General features: G+C 40.9%; 1 long non-coding RNA gene across 2 annotated transcripts in view; it reads left to right on the top strand.

Moving 5' to 3' along the window:
* The window catches only part of LOC142813949 (uncharacterized), a 168,155-nt gene that overhangs the window by 82,085 nt on the left and 72,059 nt on the right, over nt 1-14,011 (top strand). The window contains exon 3 of one of the 2 annotated variants that reach the window (XR_012894753.1): nt 9,046-9,206. The exons of the other annotated variant lie outside the window; for it this stretch is intronic. This is a non-coding gene — a long non-coding RNA (uncharacterized LOC142813949). Of the gene's footprint in view, nt 1-9,045; nt 9,207-14,011 lie in introns of those variants that run through there. 2 annotated transcript variants of the gene reach the window in all.

Genomic DNA, 14,011 nt, shown 5'->3' with positions numbered 1-14,011 from the left:
GATGTTTTTTTAGCGTGGGGTAAATTGTACTGATGGTTTGCAAGTTTTCATAATAAAACGAATTTTAGCTTCTCGCAAAGCAAAGCTCTTTGCACTGTCATCTTTCAGGTTGCCGTACCGACAAACATAAACATCCTAAGTGAGCAGTAAAGCTAGATACGTGCTGAAAACCTAGCACCGTCTACCATTTGCTACGATCACCATCTACTACGATGTTAATGTTGCCCGAGCCATTTAAAGGCCAACTCCAGCGATTTTTCTAGGTTAATCAATCTGAATTGAAATGACTGGGTACGTTGCTTTGCACATTTCCATCATTTATGCCAAATTACAGGCTTGAGAGATGCGCTAATTTATTGCAAATGAATTTTAAAAATTGCCTCCAAAAGCTCATCTTGCTTGCCAGAATTCTTACAACATTGTCTGTGTGACGTCATGTTTGTCATGTAAATGAAAGTGACGCAGCCGATGGCATCGCTACTTTGGCCTCTACAGCGTTTATTGTGCTAGCCACAAGGTGACAATAGCGTTGTTTGGCACGGGTATAGCACGGGAAAGCTTTCTTTCTTCCTCTGTGGTGTTTGACCAGCGCTTTTCTGGTCTGGCTTTCATAGTTTTTATACTCCGCGCCGGCGGAACCAGTATACGGCCTCCGGTTCTTACCTAATAGTAGGTCGTACGCAGACAGGGCACCCGGTTGGGTTTCGGTTTCGGTATTGCACCTTTTTGCTTATTTTAAATTCTTCAATTCAAACTTCCTCGTGGCAAAAGTGTCTCTGGAAAGTGTACACCATTACCTTGACATGGTCTGAAATTCACTGGATTTGGCCTTTAAAGGCCCATCAATGCCCTAACCAATTTTTATTCTATTATTACAGTACTCTTTTGACAATACGAAAAAAAAAAACATCACGCTTGTGCGAGTAGACGCTTGATAAGGGAGAAAACACGCAGAAAAGATAATGTGGTTGAATACAGCAGCTTGAAGTTTCCGCCTCTTTTGTTGTGACCTCACATATTTTGACAGCACCTACTAGCGCCTATGTAGTTTCTAATCGTTCAAAATAAAATACAAGTCATCTGAGGGGGCTGTATACTTATTATACCAAGTAAGGAAAGTTTATAAAGGCAATGACGCCAAAATACGATAAATACACTTTGAAACTCGTGACGTCACGCGTGCCTATTTCTGTACTAAATTCGAAAACGAAACTTTGAACTTTATTTTATTTTGAGGTATTAAACCTGTAGTGGTGAAATTGATGATATTACAGACTCGAGAGTACAGTTTACTGATTTAAATCAATTGAATGTTTCTTAATGATTTCCGTTTCAGACCAAATATTTTAGAAGCCAGAAGAATGAAAGCAGCTTCTATGTTGCGAAGTTGTGGTTTCTAATAGCATTCCTATTGCTGATCTTACCAACAAAAAATTTCTCTAAAAACGAGAAGGTTCGGCAGACACATGTTCAAAAGCATATGACTGGATGTCTGGTTTAACATTTTGAAGCAAGAGAAACTTAAGAAATTTTTTCAACCGTGAGAATTGTTGTCTCCTTTTTGATTACGACAGAGACTCAAGGCAACAATGAGAGGTTAACGTCACGTAAACTCCGTTGTATGAGCAATGATGCTTCATCAAGCAATGAGACGAATTGCCCAAGTTTTCCGTGCTATGAGACTTGTTGACTGCACAGGGAAAACAGAGCTCACCTCGTAGCTTGCGGCAAGGCATGCTGCATAAACGAAAAAGAATTCCATCATTTGTTGCCTAAAAGGACAATTATGGATACCTCCAAAATTCGGTCGCTACAATAAGGTGGTTTGACGGATGCGCATACGCTATTCCTGTATCAGTCAGTGAAACAATAATTTGTATGCTTTTAAAGTATAGTTTTAGTAGTAAATAAACATTTCGTCTTTATAACTTTTTATTCGTAACACAGAAAGAATAATTTACGGATCCTAAAATCTTTTTCTTTCGTTATGAAGTGCTTAGGCAAGATTTTTTATTCAAAATGACGGAAAGATTATCAGTTACCGAAAGTGCGAGATATATAAACCATCAGATATTATATTTGGTTTCTAAGCATCCGACTGTTATTGCTTCCATGTCCTTAGGGCTATGAAGAAAGCATTTGGGACACAAAAGCTACTATTTTACAACGCTAAAACAGCAATTGCTTTATTTTTAGTGTTTCAAAATAGGGTTATCTTGGATAGACTTGAAGTATCGTATGATCACTTCAAGATGAACTCGTTCAGCATACCAGAGGATTACATCCCAGAAATGTTCATTCTCCTGTCAAAATATAGTGTTCCAAGATCTCTGTCTCACAATTTTTGCTTGTGGGCTAACACAGCGTCTTCCGATGAACACAAGACCAGCGTATTAGCACGAACATTTGAGGTAGGCACACTGATAAGAGCAATTAACCTCAGATATCCGGCACTCACAGTGAAAAAACAGAAAACCTTCAGGTATGAAGATGCTACGAACATTTCTAAAACAGATTAAAAAGTAAAATTTGCCAAGAGGCAGATTCAACAATGTGGTCGTGAATTTCGCTGCGATATTGAGCTGTTTTCTGGAACAAGTGTCATCATGAAAAAGTGAACTGTGTCATTTGTCTAAGTAGTGTACTTCTACTACTCTATTAGCCTCGGCGGTTGCCAAACATTTACTATCTGTTCCCATAGTAGTGTTTGATAGACAGGCTGATTCCTGTCTTGGATCAGAAGGTGCAACGTTCTCATAGGCAATTTCACACTCCCATGACCGAATGCGTGGAAGACTGCAGCAGTTGGCTATTTACTCATGAAGGCCTGCAAGCTTGTAAAATATACCGTCAAACTTGCGAATATATATTCTGACAAATTTATGCTTGGTTTCAACGAAGGCAATAGCAGCATTTTCGTCCGACACCTGCAGTTTCCATATTTTGTTATGCAACAACTTTCCAGCGTGCTTCTGAGCTAATTTGATTACTTGAAGGAGGCGAAATACTTTTTTGGTGAAATGAAGTGTAGTTTATGGCTGGTATCATAGCATTTTACAGATCGAAGTATATTACGTGACTTTACGTGATATAGCTCGCACCTGCGATAGTGCGCAGGTGGGAGAAAGCGAGAAGCCTGAAACACTTATGAAGTATATGAAGACGAAAACCTTGCGTCTCTGTAACTTGCAAGCTCCTTCACATATTATCAATGTTCAGCTGTTGTTTACCGATCCTATTGTGGGTAGACAAAAAGCAGCCGAGTATGTGAGTAATGACGACAGTGAGTTCTTTAGGCACGATTAGCGGACGGGCCCTGGCATTGTTTCCGCAGATTCTCTTTCAGAAATGGGATGATTGAAGTAAGGATATGAGCAAATTATATTTGAGAATCCGAAAGACAATTCCTACAAAAAGAAAACTGTACTTTTAATGTGACACAACAGCCTAGTGTACGATTTCTCGAAAACGACATAAATCTTTGTAAGCAAATTTTATAAAACTGACAGTGCCTTGTGTGTTAACGAGCATGTCCGAACGCTTTGTTACGGTGCAGGTAAAAATAGCTTTCAGATTTTCTGCGTGCAAGATTCGAACACCATCATACTCTACCTTTGAGTGCTTTACCTGGAGAGGAATACGATAAGCATTTTAAAAACTAAACATTTCATTAAGCATTGATACACCTGGTGATAAACAAAGTAATAGACCTCCTGAACATCCATCGATGCTAGACCTCCCGTAAACATGCAAGGGTAGCCAGAAGAGCAATATACGTATTTGTAAGAAAACTAAAAGAAATGGCAAATAAGAAAAATTTATTTCGAGCATATGAATAACTAGAATCATCGTAAAGTCGGGCATTTTAGCTGATTGAAACTCTGAGTATTGCGGTAGTTTCCTCCTCATGGCAACGTGTACCTACAAATAAGCGATATAGTGTCCTAACCAGATGTTGGCATAGAACTTCTGTGTTATGTGCTATGGAGTGTTGCCACTATACTCGAATTTTCTACTACACATTGAGCATCGAAAACTTTTCTGACGTTTACACGTTTAAATGCGAAGCATTTCTTAGCGAACTTTGAAGACTTTGAGTCTATCTATCTATCTATCTATCTATCTATCTATCTATCTATCTATCTATCTATCTATCTATCTATCTATCTATCTATCTATCTATCTATCTATCTATCTATCTATCTATCTATCTATCTATCTATCTATCTATCTATCTATCTATCTATCTATCTATCTATCTATCTATCTATCTATCTATCTATCTATCTATCTATCTATCTATCTATCTATCTATCTATCTATCTATCTATCTATCTATCTATCTATCTATCTATCTATCTATCTATCTATCTATCTATCTATCTATCTATCTATCTATCTATCTATCTGTCTGTCTGTCTGTCTGTCTGTCTGTCTGTCTGTCTGTCTGTCTGTCTGTCTGCCTGCCTGTCTGTCTATCTATCTATCTATCTATCTATCTATCTATCTATCTATCTATCTATCTATCTATCTATCTATCTATCTATCTATCTATCTATCTATCTATCTATCTATCTATCTATCTATCTATCTATCTATCTATCTATCTATCTATCTATCTATCTATCTATCTATCTATCTATCTATCTATCTATCTATCTATCTAGCCGCTTGCGACTTCTAGCTCTCCTGGCCATTTCGATAATGGTATCAATACCAAACTTGGTATGGCATAACATGACGGCATCAAGAACATATATTACTAGTCATGAAATGAAAATAATGACATGTATGTCATGAATGTCATGATTTACATTTCATGGTCCTGCAGCTCTTGCGGTGGTTTCGTTCACATGGCATGTTGCAAAACTGGTATGGTATGGCATGACTGCATGGCGAACACAAGCGACCGACCCTAACACTAAACTCCTGACATGCGTGTCATGTAACAACATGACTACATGCAACGCTCGTGATGCGCTCATGGCCATTTCGCTAGCGTGACGTATACCAAATTTGGTATTACAGTAAGTGAATGGCTAGCGAAGCTATGTGACTGGTGCACACTTGATAATCATGAGGTGCGTGTCATGTAACAACAGGACCACATGCCGCACTAACGATGCGCTCGCGGCCGTTTCGCTAGCTTCAATTATGCCAAATTTGGTATTACGTGGCGCCAATGAATGACGAAGGTATGTGACTGGTGTAAACATGATAATCATTAGATGCGTGTCATGTGAGAACATGATTATATGTTACAGTGAAGGCGCCAATACATTTTGCCGTGACGCGGTTCGCGTGCGTGCCGGCGTTCATTTCGTCGCGTCACGCCGGCGTTGCCATGCCAGGCACTGGTCCTGCAATATACTCGCAGGCGCGCTGCGCTGCGTTGCTTTGACGCATGCGCGTTTCAGCACGTCCGGCGTCCCTCCTTCACAAAGAGAGGGAAACGCAGTGTTGTCTGGGTAACGCATTGGCGCGAACTGCAGCATGTCGCATTTCGAGATATGAAAATCAACCATTTTCGCGTGGTAACGAAAGAATTACCATAGATTAACAAATAACGATGTCTTCTCCGATCCGGTGGGTCATCGCAGTGATGCGTTTTCGAAGACCATGTCACACCACTTAGTAATGTGACATCAGGTCATTGCTCGAAACGGTCACTGTACGCGTCATTTGTTGTACTTATATCGATTACTTTCGTTTTAATTACTCTCTTCACAAGCATACGCGTTGGAATAGTGTCATTATTTTGATATACATGTACACATTCTGCTCAAACTACCGCCGATAGTCGCGTCACAGAGAAAAGCTAATGCCTGTGCCCCTCCTCCCCCCTGTGAACCCCCCTCTGAAAAAAAATTCTGGCTACGCACCTGGCGGATGCGGTCGGATTTGAGCCTTTTAGGACATATATGAAACCTGGTTAGGCTAGATGTCACAAATAAAAGTGACAAGCACGGAGCACTCTTCTTGTTCACCTCTTTTTCTGCTGTTGCTTTCATTGGTTCGAGCCTTGCTGTAAAATTGGTGCCATCCATCATTCCCCAGTGTTCCCAGATGTCTCCTTCATGTCGCTGTTTCGATGTGAGACGCAGTCGCGACGAAGTTGAACGAAAAGACGAGCAGACGAGGTGTCAAAAGAGAAATTCAAGTTTTGACGAACATTTAAGGTACACGTTTAGAATTCTTTGCAGTATTTTGGTATATGTCAAGCGGCAAATTAACAAATACCCGCTAGAGTATTGATTACTTTGGGTACGTTTATTAGCCGAAAATGAAAAGGAGAAACGCGCCTTTTTCATTTTGCTGCAACATTTAATACATTTACAGGTGCATCCAGGGAAAGATTTTATCACTAAACAGAAGTTGTTGTGCCTGTCATATACAAGATATCTGACAGAAAGCTTTGCCGGAACCCTGTGACAGCGGAGCTGTTCACGCCGTCGTTCGCTGTAGGAGTTGACAAGACACGCGCGGGGATATCGTAATACAAGCTTAACGCGGATAAGCAAACAGCCTTAAACTATACTATATTTTAGAATTACTGAAAGACAGCAGAAAAAATTATCATGCTGTTAAGCGGATGTTGTGGCTTTAACAAACTTATACTATGAAAATAGTTCGTCCAGATATTACTCCACGCTTCATTCGAAGACAAACAAAGCTTCTCTCCAAGCGGTATCTCTTGGCTTTCGAAGTAATTTTACGGTGACGTCATTTCACGTTGGCGCTAACAGCTGACGCTTCTAAGTACTAGTACTGCGTGTTGCATTTCAACGCTGGCCCTTTCGCGTGTGCACTACACCTTTTTGACTTAAAAAATCTTGCTTTCAGTATAGAAAACTAATACTCCTGACAATTGAGGAATCGTTCTGACGAATTCATATGGCTGTATCTGTATGCCAGCGTAATAAATATGTCGAAAAAGAGAAAGTACAAAAATAAATAGAATTTAAAAACAATATTTAAGATATATTACCTTGAAAAATTTTATTTCAATTGACAGCTTCATAGAAAACATTTTACGTAAAGAAAATGAAACAAAAAAAAACACGGAACATGTGGAAGAAATGGACGCACACAACCCAGGATTCTAGCTTTTTTTCGTGTGTACCTTGTTTTTGCTGGCTTTTCTTAAAGTAACATAAAAAAAACTGTCTCAAACTTCGACTCTTCCGCAAGAAAAGTGGCACCAAATAACAACCTTAAGGAGAGGAAACACGTTTTTGGGAATAAAATAGAAGTGAGGGGGCGTTGTACGCAGTTTTCTTTTTTGGTAAAGGGGATGAATATATTATCATATATGGTCACGTCATGGTATTGTATTGCACAGACAATACTCAACAGGGCCTTAAGATTTCTTGGCCCCTAAAATAGTGCTGCGGTGGGCCGATGCGAGGAATCAATCGTACAACTCTTACAAGCTAAGCAGAGAGGAAGCCAGGTACACGGAAGCAGAACACTGGCTTGCACAATGGTGAGTCCCTCTATTGGCGACACGCCACAAGTCGGGAAGAAGCATAGGATACGTGCTTAAGTGGAGGCAAAGAACTTAGCTGCCGACATGTAGTGAAGGTATTTACCGGCATGCCAAGGTTTCCATGTAGATCTAGAACGCCACGAGTGCATTTTTTTCAAAAACCATAAAGGAATAAGGAGCCTTTCAATTACAAGTAAGGTATGGGGAAAAATCCGTAAACTGTATGCTCAAGCCAACGCTTCCACGAGTGGACTTGTCTTCTTGAAGGGTAGAACCTATTTAGCATTTAGCTTTGAAGAAGACAAGTGAACTTTTCAAAGTATCAGCTTGAGCAAACAACCTCTGTTCATGGATTGTTCCAATTCAACCACGTCTTCCCCCTCGTCCAAATGTTTTCAGTTAGATAAGAATGTTTTGTCACTGGTGTTGTCACATATCTTATTATAGACATTTTTCATCAAACCGGAATATTTGCGCTGTTTACATATAAAAAAATTGTTATATGTAAAAGCTGCTCAGCAATTCCAGCATTCCAAGGCAAAATTCTTGAAAAAAAGGGCTGGAATCCCGCAGTTTGCAGTCTTTCCAGGTCATAAGGTGCAAGGCACCGCCGCACCAGTGCATGTGATTATAAACGCTTGTCATTTAGTGTTTTATTTAATCACAGTCTCCTGTTTAAGGTGCAACAAATAAATGTGTTTCTCTCGGTCAATAAGGATTTATATTATCTCGTGAAAGGAGCAAGTCATTCTGATTTGAGAAAGTCCTTGGACTTTTGCTCTAACAAAAATAAAATAGCCAACAACACAGATGTTTAAAAGCCGTTGAATGAAGCTGGAAGAAAAGCAAGGGATTGTAGAAAAAAAACTAGCTTCTTACAAAATTTGTTATCGAACTGCCTAGCTTGCACATCGTGCGGATAACTCAGTTTCGTGCTCGTGGTGTTGTGGTTTGTTGGCAGTGTTTATTTCGTCGGTGTGGAATTTCGCCTGGCGGCTGGATTTCATGCTCGATGGCACACGGATGATGAACGAGTTCAGTCACGCCGATGTTGCCGGCTGACTTCCTTGTTCGTTCGCACACTGTGGCTCACAGCAAGTGCTTGCGTGAACATAGGCGGCAGCTATTGACTGCGCCGAAGCCGATTGATTCACCCAAACTGGAACCTGGCTCTATAACGTCGCGCGTAACCTCAGAAAGTAAATATTCAGACCAGTGCAGCCGACGGGGATGGTACTTACAATGGTGTAGCGGTATAAAAAAAGGGAAACATTTTTTTCAGGGACTACAGAAGCTTCAACAGTTCGTTTTATTATGAGGCGAATTTTTTCCCCGTTTTTAAGAGATCTCAAGAGCAAACAGAGAGCAGGGAGTATTCGTGCTCGCAGTGCCGCGAGGGCCTTACGAAGAGGCAAGATTGGGTGTATCTTGTTAGAAAATATAGTTTCGACAGGGCTTTGCGAAGAAAAGGCAATTTACTGCAGGATTACAGTTTACGCAAATAGAGCTAAAAGAAGGGAAATGCAAACTCTGAAATATTTTTTTTTTGTTTTCAGGTCGACCAAGACATAAGAAGACAGAAATAGAGCATGTTCACTAAACAAAAAAAAACAGAACATTTCAAGGTGATCATGCTTTCTTAATTGGTATGTTTGTATTTAAAAACTACAAACGTATTAAAAAATAAAAATACAAAATACAAATACAAAATACAAAAGGTTTTTTGACGTTTCAATGGCAGAATTGCTTGCGGTTCTTCTTATGGTTATTGTCTTGGGAATCATTCTGAAATATTGTTGCGTTCCTTCAAGTAGGCAGCCTGCTTTCTGTCTGTCTTGGTGTTATAGTGGTATTGGTGCTCGGCTGCTGATGCTAAAGTAACGCGTTCGATCAAATCCATGGATCCCGCTAGTCTTGCACATGAAAAGGAAACTAAAGCGGCTTAAACGCAAGGGTGCTCCACGCAATATTACTCTTTCTGCCCAGGACACACTGAACGAGGCTGTGAGGATAGCTAAGTTTAGATACTTTCAGGATACTCTACCCCACTTTATTACGTCTGCCCCACAAAAATTTTGGAACTTTTTGAGCAAAAAGACCAATAGTGTTGAGCAAATAACACATGAAGGAGAAACTATTGTTGACAAGAAAACTCTTGCCAATCATTTCAATTTGTACTTCCATAACGTCTTTTTCAGCCTCTAACGAGCCACTGCACCGATTTTCGCGAAGTAATGACGACGTTCCAGGTATTTTATCTTTACCCGGTATTATTTCGTTGCTCCTGAATTTAAAAACTAAAACTTCAACCAGTCCTGATTGAATTCCCAACACTCACAGACTCAAATTTCTTTTTCTTTTGAATAACAACAAGTTGTCATTAAACCGTGATTTGTATCTGAAACCGCTTATGACAAAACAAACCCGGCATTGACAAACTCATTCATTAACACCGTATTTGGTTAGAACAAACATTTTCAAATACTCATTCTTTCCTCGAACCATAAACGACTGAAACTGCCTACCTCAATCGTTAACCGGCTCTGTAGAGGCACTTGAGAGTATTTAACCATGAACATTGATATATCTTTTTGTATCTCTTGTATACGATGTATCTTTTTATTGTTCTTGCTGTTTTACACCTGTGTGCAATGCTATGATCTTGCTCCTCCTTTTGGGGCCCTTAAATGGGCCGGAAGTATTCTGTAAAAAAAATCATAATATAAATACCAGCCATGGCGGAAGCCTTTCGACATGACCAAAATTTTAGAGGCCATGGGCTGTGCGATGTGCCTCATTGTTAACGAACAGCAGATAATGTATACTTATAGGTTCATCATCTATGAATCTATGGATGTGCCTCGTTATCGCAGCGTGTTTATGTCACAATAGCCCAACATTTAATACCCCTACGTTTCATTATTACCCCTACGTAATACCCCCACGTTTCAACAGAAGCCCCGTCTCTTTCAAGGCATGATGCATTGAACAAGACGGGGAGACAGGATGGCGTCCAATACAAGAACGTGTGAACTGACGTTTAGTCACTCCCCGATGCTTCACAACATTTTTTATTATGTAATTTTTAGCTCCGCTTGGCAATGATTGAAGTTGTTTGGTAATTTTATGTATCAATTAGTAGTAATAAAATGTGTAAAGCGCGAGGAATTTAGCAAGTTATTGTTTTAGTCGCAGTTATATAGTTCTCACGGGCTTACAACCTCCCTGTGGCTCAACTCCCGAGTAGTCACCCCAAGCAAAAGAAGATGGTTTCATAGTTCCAAGCTCAGTTTTCGAATAGGCGGTACTGGTATGTTCTTCCTGAATGCATTGAATCAGCCACAATCTATTAAAATTGGCGGATCCCACGTACAGTGTGAATCAATGATATGCGAAGCTCGAATGAGAAATATTGATATGTCACTTTAAAATCAGCGCAACTTTTAAAGGTCGATGTAAGTTACGCCATACATGACTTCCATATCATCATTATGTTGTTTGGACGTGTAATTTATCGTCTTCGTATGTTCATGTGACGTGATACCAACTTTGATATGTGTGGCGCTAGCAAAACGGCCATGAGCGCGCTATGAGCGTAGCATGTTGTCATGTTTCACATGACACAAATGTCATTATTATCATGTTTAGATTTATCATTTACCTTCGTCGCCCAGTCACGCCAAGTAATGTTAAATTTCGTATATATGATAGAGCGAAACGACCGCGAGCACATCATGAGCGTGGTACGTTGTCATGTGCTTACATGACAACCATGTCATGATTATCATGTCTGCACCAGTCATAAACTTCCGTCATTCATTGACGTCATATAACGCCAAGTTTGGTATTTGTGAAGGTAGCACAACGACTGTGAGCGCATCATGAGCGTTGCATGTAGTCCTGTTATTACATGGCACGCATCTCACGAGTATCATGTTTACACCAGTTATATGCCGTCGTCATACATTCATGTCCCATAATTCCAAATTTGGTATATATATGAAGCTAGTGAAACAAGCGTGAGCCACCTATGAGGGTAGCGTGGAGTCATGACTTACATGACATGCATGTCATAATTTACGCATTAGGGTCTGTCACGTATGTTCGACATGCAGTCAGGTCATTGCATACCAGTTTTGCATTATGTCATGTGAACAAAACCTCTGCAAGTGCAGCAAGAACATGAAATAAAACTATGTTATTCATAACATACCTGCCATGATTTTTACGATATCATTAGTCACCTATGCTCGTTATACAGTCACATAATGGTACACTAATTGTGGTATTCATATCATTATCTAAACGGCCAGGACAGCTTAAAGTTGTAGATAGATAGATAGATAGATAGATAGATAGATAGATAGATAGATAGATAGATAGATAGATAGATAGATAGATACGCTCAAAGTCACCGAAGTTCGCTAGAAAATGCGTCGCATTTAATAACCAATTGTTTCGTCCTGATTACAGAAAAAACCCCGTAACGAATTCAACAAACCTGATATAAGAAATAGAAATTGAGGAAGGTGTACACAGCGACGAGATTTTGTGGTGTCAAATTCTATTATGCTTGAACAAGTCAGGTTGCTGCACCAGGGAAATAAAATGGGCTGGTAATCCGGTGCTGGTTCTGACGAAGTTTGCCTGATTGTGTGTGTGTGAACTTGAGCTACCATGATATGTGCTGTTAGGGGGTGTTAGCAATGAGGTGTCGGGACGTGCCGCCACGTCTGTGGCTGTGGCTGCCTTGGGTAGCGTGGTCCTGACTGGAGCCATCCGAGTCTCTGGAGAAGACAGGTCGGGAGCCGGAGAAGGTGAAGAGTGTGTATGTACAGTATTCACTTGTTTAGAGTAACCTGGAACAACATGAAACAGATGAAACACCCCGGAGCGTCTCTGCATGCACTCGCGTTTTATATACTCTGTCTTCCCAAGACCCCCTGCGAGGGAAGACAATTAAGTCCAGGTCACTCCAATAAGATTGCCTTCCTCCACTCCATCAGTGAGCAGGCAGTCAAACCTGTTTCTAGAAAAGTGCCAGGGAATGCACACCTTGTTAAATGGAGAGGAGCAATAGGGCACCACTGGCTCAGTTCAATGACCTGGAACTCCTCACGTAGACTCTTCCGGTAAGCAAGATTCCAGGTTGACTCATTCGGCGCTGCTAGCTCCCCGCAGACCCCGAACACAATGCACCAAGGGATGGTCACTGGTCCAGGATGATGGAAAGCATTCTCGTGGAACAAGTCTATGTGTGAGGCCTATTGTCCGGTGTACAACGCAGAGGAGTCGGGAGGTCAGGCTGTAATCGTCCCTTCAGGCAGTCAGGTGTGTCCAAAGGGTTTCAGGTCGGCGGGCCCAGCAGACTCGCTGCACTACCACTGTAGCTGAAGCTGCCCCGGAATGTCGCTACACACAGGACGATGATTTCCAATAGAGTTTAGTAAGGTCGCGGAAACACAGGGGGAAGCAAAAATAATTGCTGCAGAGAGTGATATTTTTGTAAGAGAATCAACCATTTTATTGTAAAATAAACTTCAGGTACTGAGATTAAATGAATAGACTTAGGATGAGAGAGAACTAGTAATTGAAAAGCGTTTAGATCTTTGCACCGGGCCAGGAGGTTCGGTCTGAAAACCAACGCATTCCTCCTCCCAGGTATGCGGGTGACGGCTTGGAGTGTATGTGTCGATGCTGGTATGTTTGGCGTTACCGAGCAATTTGCCGTGTATTAAGCCAACCTGCAGACTTTGTTTCTCTTCATTGCTATGACGGCCAAGAAGTGGTCATCAGGGAACCACTGCGTTGTTTTTGGCTGCAGTAAGAACTACAGAAAAAGGAAAATGCTGTCGGAAAAAAATATGTCATGTTCATCACCAGACGCGGAGTTTTGTATGACTGTGGACATTTTAAGTTGCGTTGTTTTCAAGTTACAGTGGCTTCTATGGCTTGCAAACATAAACAGAAAACACGTCGTACCTTCTACGGGTACTCGGGTATGTTCAAAGCACTTCTTCTCCGGCGTACAAACGGCAACGAATTTGACACCGATGTTCAACCTCGGCTATCAACGAAAGGTACGCAGCCTATGGCTGTTCCGACGATGACAATATTTCTAATATAAACAGCGCTGCGTAACATTTCTCTCTATCGTAGGTCAAAGTACCGCGCCACCGAAAGTCGTTGCAATATTGTGATTATTAGAAGAAGATGAAAAGGACGCACAGGCACGTCAGCATCGTATGATGCAAGAGCTGGATTCACGTGCACACCTGTAAAAACAAACAAACGAGTAATGTATTTGGTCATTCTTTCAGAGTTGAGAACAATCTGGGCAACTGTTCGTGCACAGTTAAAAAAAACCGTCAGTGCCACGAAATAAAGACAAACCACACTACACCTCAACGCACAGATTCATGCAAGAGCGGTAGCCGATGCGACTGCGTGGCGTAAAGAAATCTTGTGCGAATGACTAGAGCTCAAGAAAGATATTCACTTTGCTTCCAAAGTATTGTGGCT

This window comes from Rhipicephalus microplus, chromosome 4 (genome assembly GCF_043290135.1).
Source record: "Rhipicephalus microplus isolate Deutch F79 chromosome 4, USDA_Rmic, whole genome shotgun sequence".
Classification (NCBI taxonomy): Eukaryota; Metazoa; Arthropoda; class Arachnida; order Ixodida; family Ixodidae; genus Rhipicephalus; species Rhipicephalus microplus.
Note: the sequence above shows the minus strand (reverse complement) of the source record. Positions and strands in the feature narration are given on the sequence as shown.